At 40.8% G+C, this 14,324-nt stretch overlaps 1 long non-coding RNA gene across 3 annotated transcripts; it reads right to left on the reverse strand.

Annotated features, from left to right (window-relative positions):
* Positions 1-7,067: 7,067 nt before the first annotated feature.
* On the reverse strand, positions 7,068-11,978 carry LOC111887433 (uncharacterized). Of its 3 annotated transcripts, none has more exons than XR_002848754.3 (5): positions 11,697-11,978; positions 11,236-11,433; positions 10,975-11,164; positions 10,391-10,847; positions 7,069-10,060 (listed from the first exon to the last, which is right to left on the reverse strand). It is a non-coding gene; the product is annotated as an uncharacterized LOC111887433 (long non-coding RNA). The 3 variants fall into 3 exon arrangements; XR_002848752.3 differs by having other exon boundaries at positions 11,236-11,506; XR_002848751.3 differs by having other exon boundaries at positions 7,068-10,060; positions 11,236-11,978.
* Between the last annotated feature and the right edge of the window lie 2,346 nt (positions 11,979-14,324).

Raw genomic sequence — 14,324 nt, forward strand, 5'->3', positions numbered from 1 at the left:
TAAAGCACATACTGGGCCTTGCCCACTGATTGGGACCCCGTCCCCTGCATCGGACCGAAGTCCGAACTAACTATCTGGGACCCCGTCCCCTACATCGGACCGAAGTCCAAAAACTGACTGGGACCCCGTCCCCTACTGGCGATAATGAACCGTACTGGAAGTAGCGGGAGTAATAGAATTGGTGAAGATAGGGTCTTCACCGTGGCAGAGGAAATAGGCGGTTATGGAGCCTTGCCTTGGGGCAAGCCAGGAAATCGCGCAAGGGAGGAAAGGGAGAACCCCTATGGGTTCAGTGCAGTGCTCGGTGAGTACCAGAAGGATTGTCAGTTGAGTAAGTTGTGTTTCCAGAATGTTCAAGGTCAGGATTGACCCGAGATGATCATCTGCAAGGATTAATGTTAGTTGGAATGACCGAGTGGAAGGCCAGCGAGGGAATGTAGCTGGTGTTGGAAAATTGGTTGGGTATTAGGGGCGGATCACAGTCGGTGGGCCATAGCAAACTTCGAGGACGAAGTTTAGTTTAAGTGGGGGAGAGTTGTAACACCCAAAGTTTGGAAGGCCAAGAAAGGAAAGAAAACCCTAATTTTAAGGGGCGACTCGGGGAGTCCAAGGAGGAACTCGGCGAGTCCGAGCGGGATCCGGGTCGAGGAGTTAGTGACCGACTCGGCGAGTCGGCCAAGGTGACTCGGCGAGTCTGGTCTGTGCGAGGAAAACCCTAAATTCGGGACTTGGAGCCTTTATAAACGCCTTAATCTCCTTCCTAGGGTCCCTTTACTGCCTCTTGCACCCAGAGCATCGAACCCCAAGCCCCATTGTTTCCCATTCAAGCTCCCAAGCCATATTGACTGTTTTGAAGGAAGAAGAAGAAGGGGAAATCGTTGAGGCTTCAAGGATTGGCCTCGGATCTGAAGATTGGGGAACCTTTCTGAGACATTGAAGGTATTAAGTCGTTTCTCTCCTTTAGATCTTCTATAGTTGTGAGATTTGGGGCTTTTTAAGCCATGGTTAGCCACCCTCATGAGTTAGAAGCCGGATCTGGAGTTGCTACTTCAGATCCAAGTGTGTTATGACTGGAGAAGCATAAAGTATCAGCCCTTGAGTCGATTTTGAAGCCCCTTGGCCTTAAACCCTAGTTTATGGTGTATTTTTCCTAGATCTCCATCTCTACACGTAAAGTTTGCAACTTTACGTGGGGGATAGGCTTGGGAAGGGTAGATCTACAGTTTGGAGTCCATGCATGACTCAAAAGTCCTCTGCATGTATGTAGATCTGAATGGACTCGGCGAGTCCTTCGAGTGGACTCGGCGAGTAGCATGAAGATGAGAAGGAACTCGACGAGTGGGATGAACAGCTCTTCGAGTCGGATGATGTTAGGCATGAACTCGGCGAGTTGGATGAAGATTGTCTGGTACTCGGCGAGTCAGGTCGCGAAGCCCCAAACCCTTCGAGTTGAGACTCGAATCAGTGAGTCGGGTGGAGACTCAGCGAGTTGGTCAGGTCAGGACTCGGAAATCGTTGGACTCGGCGAGTCATGTCACGAATGGAAGGACCCTGAGTATATGAACTCGGCGAGTCAGTAAGTGGACTCGGCGAGTAGGGTTGACCTGGAAAGGTTGACTTTGACCAGGACCTTGACTTAGACCAGAATTGACTTGGTTAACTGTCGGGGGTCAGTTAGACTAAGTGTTGCATTGATATTGATAGCTCGGGAAGCTAGTAGAGCAGGAGTTCAGTGAGTGGTCGGGCAGCAGCTAGTGGGATCATCAGCAAGTTCAGCCAGTGCAGGTGAGTTTCCCTTTGTGTGAATGGGTCTACGGCCACAATGTCGGCCCATGTAGCTATGTGCAGAAGACCTGAGGGTTAGCCCTAGGCATAGCATGCTAGTATGATATTCAGGACGAGTCCCAATGTTAGCGGGCGGGTACACAAGGAATGGTTAACGTGATAGTTTATACTTGCTGTCTGTGTGATACTTGTATGTGCCTGGTAGGGAGGTGAGTGTGGGCGAGGTCCCGTATCTCACCAATAGCAGGGTGTGGACGGTGTTTCACATCTCATTAGCAGCAGATCAGGGGCGAGGCCCAAGTTAGGAAGGGGTGAGTGTGGGCTGGGCCCGTATCTCACTATCGGTAGGAGTATGGACGAGGTTCCATGATTCATCAGTAGCAGGATAAGGGCGAGGCCCAGGATAGGCAAGGCCTTTGGACAGAATCCGTTAGCAGGTGTTTAGCTTATGTGTTGTAATATGATTATGTGTGATTATGTGTTAGTGGGCGAGGCCCTGAGACAGGCGAGGCCTAAGTGAAACAGATCTGTATCCGAGCAGGGCTCGAAGCCAGGCGGGGCCGTTGTAATGGGCGAGGCCCGAGGTAGGGGGCGAGGCCCCGGATAGCGGGCGTGGCCCAGTATGTGCGGTATGTGATTATGCATGGTATGTGGTAGAGTGGGGAACTCACTAAGCTTCGTGCTTACGGTTTTCAGTTTTGGTTTCAGGTACTACCGGTAGCTGATGATGGAGCTCGGGGTGATCGTATGGCACACACCATAGATTTGTCAGCCTGGAAAGGTTTTACTCTGATAATGAACATGTGTTTTGAAAACTATTACTTTGATTATGTTTTGAATCGATGATTTTACTTTAAGTAATATTGTATTAAAAGAAATTTTTAGTCTTAAATTTTGGGACGTTACATTATGCCTATTGTATGTGTATGAGAACTGCATGCTAGAATAGGGATAAGGATCTAGGAAAATGCCTGATATGCCTGTTGTATGTGCTTTTTGAGCTGCACGATAGTACTGATTAGTCAGTGATATGATAATATGAATAGCATATGCTTGGTTTGGGTTATTCAATGCCCAAATGCTGCTTGCTTTGTGCTATTAGGAGTTCTACTTATCTTTAACTAACTAGTAAACGAATACACTAAATCACATATTACGAAGTCTGAATAATTTCCGAGGCTTAGGTTTAGCCTTACTTCGTAGCACTCGTTTGAGTCTAACCGTTGTAGGGAGAGACCTCTCATTCGAAGAATTATCTGGTCTTAGTAATATGTAATGGTATTCGCGAGCTAGTTAGGGAGAGATGACCGGAATTTCTTATGTGGCTAATGGCGGAGAGTAGGTCGGTGAGTTACCCTAGGGTAAGCCTAGAATGAGATTAGCAAAGAATGCAACAGTAGTAGAAGGGACTTGGTGAAGTCGAAGCAGTTCTTGAGGAAAGTACGGATAGATGTGGAAGGTAGTATGGGCCCGTACTATTGAAAACAGAGGATCCGTACTCGAGTCAAGGAGAGCTAAGATAGAACCAGGGAACTTGTAGAATGAATGAGACCTCTCTAGGTTATGTATGAACCTGAAGATTATGTGTTTTTTTTTCAGAATGGTGATGATTAGGCGACATGGAGCAGGAGGGCCGGGATCAGGATTAGGATCAGGTTCAGGTTCGGGATCCGAACCAGTTAATGAGAGACTGCACGAGTTCATCGCGTCAGAGATCACGAGAGGCATCCTTGAGGTGAGCCCGGTGATTTTCGGGTCGATCAAGGAGGGGATTATCGAGTTGATGGAAGATCGCCCCAGGGCGTTCAGGAGCGATATGGCATCTAGCCAGACGGGGACACGCACACTCTCTTTCAAGGAGTTCAGGGGATGTGGTGCGCTAGACTTCAAGGACACACACATTCTCTTTCAAGGAATTCAGGGGACACACACACTCTCCTTCAAGGACTTCGGGAGATGGATTGCATACATGGAGTCTGCCCAGTTGATAAGATTCTATCCTGAGGGCTCGAAGGTCCGGTATGTTGTGGGATGTTTAAGAGACAGAGCTAGAGATTGGTAGGAGTCGGTCGGTGACTCTTTGGGAGCCTCAGCCATTGAGGCTATGACTTGGGAAAACTTTGTGGCCTGGTTTAGGGCAGATTTCGTGCCGACTGTGGAGCTCCAACAGCTGGCCATGGAGTTCCTCGACATGAGGCAGACGACAGAGACAGTGGCAGAGATTACCGCCAAGTTCCAGGAGAGGGCCTTGTTGGTGCCTCAGTATACAGGAGATGAGGAGATGCTGAAGACCCGCTATCATGACATGTTGAGAGTTGATATTCGGGAGTATGTAAGCTACTCGGCATGCCCGACCCTGGATTCTATGATTGCCAGGGCGAGGGAGAGAGAGATTGACTTGGAGCACATCAGGAAGAGGAAGGCGGAAGAGGGACAGGAGACAAGGGTTTCAGGGAAGAAACCCAAGGGATTCGAATCTAGGTCGAAGGGCCATCAGGGCAAAAGCTGCTGTGGGAAATGTGTCAGGTCACATGAGGGAGTTTGCTGCACTGGGACATGATCATGCTGCTACAAGTGCGACAAGACTGGGCACTTTGGCACAGATTGTACTTGTAACACCCAAAAATTTCAAGCCAATTTAAAACTTTTCAAAACATTTAAATCCAACAGTTATTACATATTTGTTTTTCAAAATAGTCTATATCAGAGTTTTTCCCAGAAACATAAACAAAACATGAGGAGTTGTACAATCATGCCTTCACCTTGCCACGATCCCCTGATGTACCTGAAACAATAAACTGAAAGCGTAAGCCTGATAGCTTAGTGAGTTCCCCCAAAATACCGATACATTGCACATAATACATATACAAATAACAACATATACTGAGTCCACATCCTTACAAACTGGATTACCCTCTGGGCCCACAATGTGAGTCTGGATTACCTTACAGGCCCACAACTCACATCTAGATTGCCATCGAGCCCACAATACGAGTCTCCCTTGGCCCGTAACTAGAATGCTGCAGGGTTTGTTGGATCACTGCACGGAGCAGTATCACCCACTATTGTAAAAATCCCGACTAGGTCCCAATTAATCTCCGATTAATCCCTAGGCGCTACCTGACCGATTAGAGGGCGCCTAGCGATTAATCCCTCCATACATAATGAGTGAAACAATATAAACTATGAAATTTTAACATTTTGAAGAAGTTTTATCACAATGGAAACTATTTGAGGCATGATTAGTGTTGTATTAATTATATCCGCCTAGCCGATTAATCCCTTAACCTCAGTCCACCGACTAGCTAACGTCAAGCGTTTTTTACAATCTTGGTATCACCTCAACCCATCCCACATAATATGTCAACATACATCATAACTAATGTGCATATAAATGACCACATAACAACACAGGTAGTCCTACAGACCTACCTAACTGACATAACAACTAGCATGCAACACTACTCATACTCAACATACTACCACTGCTAGGATACCATATCCAATGGGTCGGCCTTGGTGCCTTAGACCCCTTAGTATAGTGAGGATAACTCACCTCGCAACTGTTGAATCGGAAGAAAACTCGACTCTCTGATTACCGCCTTAAACTCCACCACCTATATTTGCCACACAACCATGCTCATAAATTCCCAAAATGCCCCAGAAGTCGAATAGTCAACCCTTGGTCAAGGTCAAAGTCAACTGCCAAGGTCAATAGTCCATGTTGACCTTAACTTGTCGAGTAACCTCAGCTACTCATAGAGTTTCATGCATAACTCGCCAACTCGCCGAGTCACTAGAGTGACTCGTCGAGTTCCTGAGGTTTGCGACTATAAACTCCTTGGCCGACTCATCGAGTTTCCCTTGCAACTCACAAGTTCATATGTGTCCAAAGGTTGCGAAAACCCTAGCTGATTCGCCGAGTCACTCATCTGACTCGCTGAATCCACGACAATCTTCATCAGACTCGCCGAGTCGTCCATACGACTCACTGAGTCCCTTCAGTCCTTCATCCATACAGATGCTTTTTAAGCCATGCTAAGGCTCCATATTGAAGATCCAGCTTCCCAAGGCATGTTTATCACGTAAAGTTGCAAACTTTACGTGCATGCAAGGCTATGGAGACTCTAAATGACACATTCAAGCTTGCAATGGAGTTTTACACCTTATGAGAGTCTCATTCATGCAAAAGTTGGAGGCTTTATGGACTTGGAGACCCAAGGGAGTTCAGATCTGAAGTTGCAACTTCAGATCTTAGCTCAACCACAAGAAAGGCTTCCTAATATGCTAGAAAAGCCCTAAAATCCACCCAAAAGAGGTCTAGAATGAAATGAGGTCAATATATCAGCTTAATACCTTCCAAAGGATGCCAAATGAGGTAGATCTCTTATTCCCACACGTTCCTAGCTCCTAGTCACTTGATCTCCAAGTTTTTCTCACCAAAAAAATCCTCTTCCAAAGCTTAAAACACACCAATGGAGCACACTCACACGAATTAGGGTTGATGAAGTATCAAGAGGATGTAAGAGGAGGTTGAGGAGGCCAATGATCCTTTAAATATGGTGCAAAACCCCAGAATTTAGGGTTTCATCCTCCAGCTCCTACTTGTTGAGTCCATACTTGGATTCGGCGAGTAGGTCACTTAAACTGTAACGACCAAAAATTCAAGGGTAAAAATTTCATTTTTAATATAATGAAAACATAGATATCATTTATTCCAAACATGCAAAACATTATTAACTAAAACATTTATCAGAGTCCATCCCAAAATCATTCAATGCGGAAAACATGAGTGTGTTCACTGCGATCAATCTGTAAGCATGAATCTTAGTGAGTTTCCCAGAGCATACCCCACACGGTCCACATAATCACATAATCCATATTAGCTATAAAAGCTACAAAAACCATATCAATCATGTATCCATATCAATCACATATCCATATCAATCACATAGCCTTACATATCAACATATACGGATGCCTTGGGATCGTCCCCAAGGTCTTACTCCAGGATGCCATGGATCCCCCTCATGGTCTTACACCTAAGTGACATGGGCTCTCCCATGGTATTTGATAGGAAAGCCATGGGTTCTCCACATGGTCTTACATCTAAGTGCCATGGGCTATCCCATGGTCTTCCATGCAAATATCACAAAGACGACTAACATACCACGTAATCACTAGCATACCATATATATATATATATATATATATATATATATATATATATATATATGCATGCATATCAGTAGTGAATCTACAATAAACACTACAACATAATAGGAAATTCATGGTCTTACATCCAGGTGCCATGGGCTCTCCCATGGTCTTCCATACAAGCATAACACATATACCACCAACATACTTCCTAGAAAATAACCAACTAATATGCCACATAATACAACTTCAGCTAGTGTACCCCATATCATAAAATGGGCCGGCCTTGGTGCCTTAGACCCATTGGTATGGTGAGGAGACTCACCTGGCACTACTGAAGTCCCGCAGATAAAACTCCAGTGCTGGTTGACAAGTTCCCGAACTGTCAACATCAGAACATCACCCAATTAATAATTGGGTTCCACTACATAACCATAAATACATACTTTGGATAATTACTACATTACCCCAAGCATAGCTTTATACCAACCCAAGATCCAATCCATAGGCCCAAAAGTCAAACTAGGAATCAAAGCCCAACATATGGCCCAATTTTCCAAATTGGGCCCAAGCCTTTACATGGTCTTATTCAAAGGCCCAACCATTTATTCCGGTCCAACATTTGACACTCTAATGGCCCAATATCATATAATCCTTAAGGCCCAAACTATGACCCATCTATGGCCCAATTTTCCAAATTGGGCCCAGGCCTTCACATGGGTCTTACCATAAAGCCCAACAACACAGTCTAGTCCATACGATCATTCTTGGATTGCCCATTAATGATCCAATTACCAAAGCCCAATGGAAAGGCTCAACTCAAGGCCCAAGAGAAATTAGGGTTTCACATAAAATGATGATTAGGGTTAAGTGTTCCTACTTAACCTATTAAAGACTTATTCCCTTAAGTCAAATATTGCTTTAGATTAATTTGCCAACAATTATTAATTAATAATTTAAGTTTAATAAATAATCCCGATTCGGGCCCCAATCAGTCCCGAAATTAGGGTTTCATGACATTAGGGTTTTCCAAACCCTAATTAGGGTTTCCAAACCCTGATCCGGTTGGAATACCATACATGTCGGGTCCAATCAACCATCGGGTTGGTATACCCCCAACCTATTGACTGATGCACAGAGCAGTCCAATCTCACCATATACCATAATAATCATGTTGGGTACAATCAACCATCGTGTTGGAATACCCCATGCCCAGTCAATCATAGGGTCCAGTCATCCTCGGGATGGAATAACCTGGATTGGAATGCGAATATATACATAACTTGGGTGCAATCAACCATCAGGTTGGAATACCCTTGGTTTGTTGGCTCACGTACAAAGAAGTAAAGCATCAACCACCAACCAAATATGTGCACATATATACATAAGCATATAATCAGTCAGCAGACAATTAGGTAAATCTTCATATCACTAAGCATATCATCATACTATCACATATCAGGATATCTAATCCAATGGGTTGGCCTTAGTGTCTTCGACCCGTAAGTACAATAAGAAAGACTTACCTCAATCCGCTAATAATCAAATAACTTCTTAGACCGCCGAATCAGATAATCTCGCACCAACTAACAATAAATACAATCTTAATCAATAATTAACCCTATAACCCAAAATACCCTTAGGTCAAACTTGGTCAACCATGGTCAAAGTCAAAGTCAATGGTTAAGGTCCAAAAGTCAATATTTCTTCCAAGCGGAGTACACCCTGCGTACCAAGAGAGTACGCCCATCTTACTCTGGGTGCTGACTGCATATGCCCAGCGTACTAAGCCCAATCCCAAAACTCCATTAAGTTCTTACATCCAAAACTCAGATCCAAACCCAAAATGATGTACTAAGTCATAAAGTTTCCAACTTTATGACTTTGCATGGTTATAAAGTGCTTAATGTCCAAAACCCTAAGTTCTTAACGCAAGAAAATATCACAACTCTTGCATGGAAGGGATAGAAGGGTCAATATCACATTTTTATAGTTCATAATAGCTTTATAATGGATAAAGTTTCCAACTTTATCCATTATAATGGTCCCAACAAACAAGATCTAGTCTTTAAGTCTCAAAGGGACCCAAAAGTTTATCTTTTTCAACTTAATCCATTAAGTATAAGTCGCCAACTTTCATATCTGAATCAAAATGATGTTTAGATAATAAAGTTTCCAACGTTATCCATAACAAGGTCACAAAATTTCAAGATCTAAACTTTATGCACTAAAATGACCAAAAGCTCGTAACATCCAAAACTAGTTAGATCTAACAAATGTATCATCAAAATTCAAACTTTATACCTCTAGAAGATAGATCAAGGTGAACAAAGTCTAGATCTACAAGCTCCAATGCAACCAACACTTCTCTAAGAAGTTCCTTCTTCTCCGAGGTACACCATGCATACTCCAAAGCACTCAAAAACACCTTCTTTTATCACAAAGGGGTCAACTAGGGTTATGGTTTCATGGAAGGGGTGTTAGAGGGGTGGAGGCTGAGAATGGAGTGGGTTTTGGGGAGTTAAGGTGCTTAAATAGGGATCAAACCACAAATATAGGGCTTAGGCCATGATTTCATACGCCCAGCGTACTTATGGTATGCCCAGCGTAATTAGGGTGTCTCAGTACGCCCAACCTACTCTCCTCTGTACGCCCATCGTACTCAGCATAACCCAAAACCGACTAAACTTCAAACAAGCATAACTTCTTCGTTCTAACTCCAAATTTGATGTTCTTGATATCCAATGAAAGTCAACAAGAAGCTCTACACTTCTATCAACTCATCCTTGCCTTAAAACTTTCCGAACAAAAATCCAAAATTCATAAAAGCCCGAACTGACACTTTACCGAAATTCTTCTTGGCGCCAAAACATAGACCGGACTCCCGGATCATCCAAATTACATTACCCACACCTAAATAGGTCTAGATCTCTTTTCCTTAAATCCCCTAAGCCTGATGATACTCGGTCTTCGAGTCACCACCCCCACATAGGAAATGATTCGGAATAGGGTGTTACACATATAAGGAGTTCATGTATAAAGTTTTTCAAATTGAATGACGCCTTGAAATAACATCCTTTCTGATTGAAACTGTCACTCCAATCATCCTTATTAGAAGCTGCAACAACACCATTCACAAAATTTAAGTGAATCAATCAGCAATATCAACGACAATTTCAGTAAAATTGTTTTAAAGGAAAACAGAGATAAGGAATTAAGATTTCAAAATTTGAATCCCACAACCTATGATGTGTATGTATGAACAATCGATATAGATGTAAAAAGATTAAAATCAAAGAAAAAATGTCCTTCTTCAATATCAACGAATGCATTCTCATTTGTGATTTCAAAGCTACCATAGATTCATCAAAATAAACGATATATTAAAAAGAATTTAAGAAATACTAAATTATGAAGAGAAAGAGAAAGTGAAGTAAGGATTTATTACAAGGTTTGTAAAGGTGACCAATCTAGTAACCACCAGTGCCATCAACATGAAAGAATTGCATCAATTCAAATCATAATCCAGTTTTCTTCATTAAGAACCAAATCTTATATACATACACCTCTCCTGTAATTCAAATTTAGTGACTGTGTCAAGTATCATTCTTATAAAATAATCCTTCCTACTGATAGACAAACAGACACCTGTATATAGCAAACCAGGTAACATATACATGTTCTTTCTTTAAGAGTTATATAGTGGAGGCTTTAAATTCCTAATAGAAAAGATGAGCTAACAGTGGCAACACTTGGATGAAACCTACAATTAAATCAAAAGGCAGTCAGTTGGTTTAATTTTGACTGACAGAGGGGTTTGCTTGATGTGGATATAATTCGCCTTTTTTTCTTTGATCGACAAACCCAAATCGAGATTGGAAGAAAGGCCGCCATTAGCCCGTTAACTTGGAAAACACAAACAAAACCAAATTCAAAATAATTTAGGAAAATCGTTAAGGGAAGAGCAGAATAGAAATTTCAAAAATAGAGGTCATGATAGGAAGAAACAGAAATGGCATTGAATCCCTTTACCTGAACCGATTCCATAATTTCAATCAACACTCTTTGCAAGCATCCTTTGTAGGCTTTGATGATGTTGGTGGATGAAACCGGGGTCGGTTGAATGATAAGGGTTAGGGTTTTGATGCCCGGTGGAATGATTTGTTCATAAAGTGGATTTGAAGAAGATACTATAACCCCTAAATCGACATCGGCTTAAATCCTAAATCGCAGAAAACACATAAGCATATAACACTATAGGGCAAAAAAACCAAAATGAAGTGTAGTAAATACCTGGAAATCAAACGGATGAGCAAAAGAGAACGAAAAAGGAGCAAGTTACAAGCGTCATCAAGTTTTTTTGTGAGAAACAAGCTATCCCTCATTTGATTGACAACAATGATTAAGATACCAATTAGAGTTCGTGGAGTCTGAAGTTTGTTTGTAAGAAGCAGTGCTCGATGTTAGAAACGCACATAGAACAACCGACATCTACAATAACAGGTAGATGCTTCATGTATGGAGGTAATCAGCTTTACAAATTAGGGCTACAAATCGCACAATTCTTGTATGTGAAATAGCAAAAGCAACAGTCAGTTTAGGGCATGAAATCGTTGAAGGAAGTAAGATAATAACAACCGATACAATTTATTAATCGACGGAGGCATGAGTGATAATCAGTGATGTGGTGGAGAATCGAGTAAATGATGCCTTCTCTTTGAGATAAAAGAAAAAAGAAGGAGGTGGAAGCATACCAGATGAAGACATGATTGGCCAACGGTGGCGGTGGAAACGATGGTAGAGCAGAGGGTGAAGGACTTCATTCTGATGATGTAATATGGTTGTGGTGTTCTTCTACAACGATGATAAAAAGAAAAGGGATCGACAAGGGAATAAAATTATTGAAGGAAGTAAGATAACAACATTTAACAAAGCGGTGGAAAGTAGATGTGAGAAGAAGAGACGGTGCTCCAATTCCAAAGCGGCTAGAAACAAAGATGGTATTCAAGCATAAACAAACCACTCAAGCCATAGCTCCAAACGTGCTACTGTAGCTAAGAGCAATGATATATATATATATATATATATATATATATATATATATATATATATATATATATATATATATATATATATATATATATATATATATATATATATATATATATATATATATATATATGTGTGTTTTTGTTGTAAAATATATATTACTACTGTGACAAGTATGTTGCTATAAATACAAAACCGTTGTTGCTACACTTTCAATTTTGTGTTGAATTGATGTTGTTGTCACATTTTTAAATAACTATCGTATAATTTGATTAAACATAAATTTCGAAAGTATTGTGGCTTTTCTTTTGTATAGATCTGGTAATACGGTGTCTTTATTAGATGCATATTTATGATGATTAGTTGTTTTGGATGTAATGGTTATTAATTTTACGTTACCTATGTATTTTTAAAAATTTTCTTGCAATTATAATTTTATATCTTGTAGTATAGAAATTAGTAGAAAATGTATTAGCAAAATTTTGTAATTATCAAGACCGCAGACAACCAACGATGATCTAGGCGGATGAAGTCTTGATGCGGCATCCATTCGAGGATCACTAAGAGATGACTTTTTAGGATCACTAAGAGATGACTTTTTAGTGGACCAGACACATCAATTGTTACCGTTATTTTGCATGTATGCTTGTGTTTATATTTTATGTTTTGTCTAGGATTTTAAATACTAGAAAGCTCTAAAAACTATGGATAAAAATTAAAAAGCAACACTTGTTAGAGTTAACAAATTAATGCTTTCAAATTCAAATTAGCAAACTATAAAATTATTTTTATATTGAAAAAAGTTTGTTGTTGCCGTCGTATACATTGAACAAGTTTTTTGGTAAAATATGTAAAAAAAAGAAAAAAAAAAAGACTACTAACAAAAATCATTAGCCACCTGAGTGGTCCAATAGTAAAACATAATTCTGCATACGGGGATTGGGGTGTGCAGATGATGCGGTATGGGCACCAAAACGACGTTATGGCCGACGTGGAGGGGCCTCAACGGCGTCATAATGATATGAACACCCTCCCCCCCCCCCCCCCCCCCCTTCTCGTTGTATCTTGTCGCGGTGCATCTCGTTGCCGTCTTAACTGAATGAAACAAGCAAATTTCGACCGTTTGAACATTTAGATTGTTTGACAATGGTAGGACTGTTCACTATTCGGATAAAACCGAATTATCCAATTGGACAATTTGGATTGGACAATTTGGTTCAGATATTTGGATTTTTGGATTGGTTTTCAAAAAAACCGAATTATTATTTTGGATTTCGGATTGGTTTTGGTTTATAAAATAAGAACCGAATAGTCCAAAAAACCGAATAAACATTTATTATTGATCTATTTATAATATATATCTATAGTTTTTTTTTATTAATTTTGTAATTTATTTTTTCAAATAGGAGCATTTTACCCGATAAAAAAACATTAATATGCATTTTCACTCAAAAGTTTTCTATCTATAAAATATTTAACTATAATATATCTTCTTATTAGTTGTTTATTAATTTCAAATCATAATTAAGCAATTTGTTTTTGCTTCTTATGTAAAGTTTAGTAATATTATAATTATTTGTCGTGTTAAAATGTTTTGGTTTTTGAAAACCGAATTATAAAAATCGATCAACCGAATTGTAATTGGATCGGATCAGATTGGATTTAAATTTAGTTTGGACTATTCGGAACCATGTTTTGAAAACCGAAATCAATTTAGATTCACTTGATTTGATCGGATCAAACCGATCCATCCAAACGAACACCCTTTGAGAATGGTAAATTTAATAAAAAAAATTAATTTTAAAGAAAATTAATTATTTTTGTAATGCCCCATCTCTGGTATGTTGTTCCCGTGGCATTTATTTAGAAGTTTTATAGAGGGACTCGGCGAGTCTATGGCTTGACTCGTCGAGTAGGGTCGAGTTTTCGAGCACGTGTTAGTCGGCGACTCGGCGAGTCCATATTCGGGACTCGGCGAGTCTGCCTGCCAGGAAGAAACCCTAAATCCCCGGGTTGCTCACTATTTAAGCAATGTTATGTGCCCCAAACTCGCCTCCTTCACCCTCAAAGAGCTGTGAGAAACCCTAATCCATTCCTTGATTGATTTAAGTGTTTTGTGTGGATTCTTGAAGGCTTGAAGAAGAAGAAGAAGAAAGGAACAAGGAGAAGAGGTGTAGAGCAAAGATCCAAGGTCAAAATCAGAGTTCATTGAGGTATTTCTCGGAATCCTCCTGTTTTATGCTTAAAACCTCCATTAGATCATTTCTAGGGCTAGTTTGATGTATTTTCCAACCTTATAGTTGTATGGATGCCTTAATAGGTTGAGATATCCC

This window comes from Lactuca sativa, chromosome 6 (genome assembly GCF_002870075.4).
Source record: "Lactuca sativa cultivar Salinas chromosome 6, Lsat_Salinas_v11, whole genome shotgun sequence".
NCBI lineage: Eukaryota > Viridiplantae > Streptophyta > Magnoliopsida > Asterales > Asteraceae > Lactuca > Lactuca sativa.